The sequence below is a fragment of the Orycteropus afer genome, unplaced genomic scaffold, assembly GCF_000298275.1.
Source record: "Orycteropus afer afer isolate SDZICR_OR568_19922 unplaced genomic scaffold, OryAfe1.0 scaffold00280, whole genome shotgun sequence".
Taxonomy (NCBI): domain Eukaryota; kingdom Metazoa; phylum Chordata; class Mammalia; order Tubulidentata; family Orycteropodidae; genus Orycteropus; species Orycteropus afer.
The window spans coordinates 3,499,438-3,500,281 of NW_006921867.1; positions in this window are offsets into that span (position 1 = coordinate 3,499,438).

Here is an 844-nt window from a genome sequence, read left to right on the forward strand (position 1 = left end):
TTGGGATTGCATTGAATGTATAGATTGCTTTGGGTAGAACTGACATTTTCACAATGTTCAGTCTTCCTATCCATGAGCGTGGGATGTTTTTCCATAAAACGACTATTTTTGTTGTTGTTTTTCTGATTGTGCTTTCTATCTTTTCATTCATTGTAAGCATATTTTGCTTTACTTCATTGAAGATTGTTATAACAGTGTGGTAGTTAACGTTGTGTGTCAACTTGGCTGGGCTTGGTTGAGTGGCTGGAAAGCTGGTGGTAGTTATTCTTCATGATAAGACTGGTAATCAACTCCATGGTAGAGTCTACTGTGAGTAGCTGAGTAGCTGCCTTAGAGACGTGGTCTGCTTCCTGTATATAAGGAGAAGCCTTGGGGAATGGTCTCTAGCTTATAGCACGCTTGAACCCTGCAGGTAGCCAAGTCATTGTTCAGCAGCCTGCCATACTCTGCTGATCCTGGGTCATTTAATGGACTAAAATTAATGACCTGCTGTGTGGTTTGGTAATATTGGGAGTATACCTTGTTACTTGTCAACCTTGGGTTTGCCTCCACAGCCAGCAGCTGAGTGAAGAAAAGCCTCCAGTTTCCATGGGCTGGAGCAGGAGGCAGAGCTGAAGCCCAGGATTGAGGGGCTTTTACACAGCTTGTAGAGCCTGGCACTTTGAACTTGGACTTAAAGCCTCCAAATAGTAAGAATAAACTCCTGTTTGTTAAAGCCATCCCATTTGTGGTATATTCTTATCAGAGCTGCACCATTGTTGTTATTTGCCGTCGAGTCGGCCCCGACTCATAGCGACCCCTCCTTGGGTTTCCGAGGCAGTATCACTACGGAAGTAGGATTGCC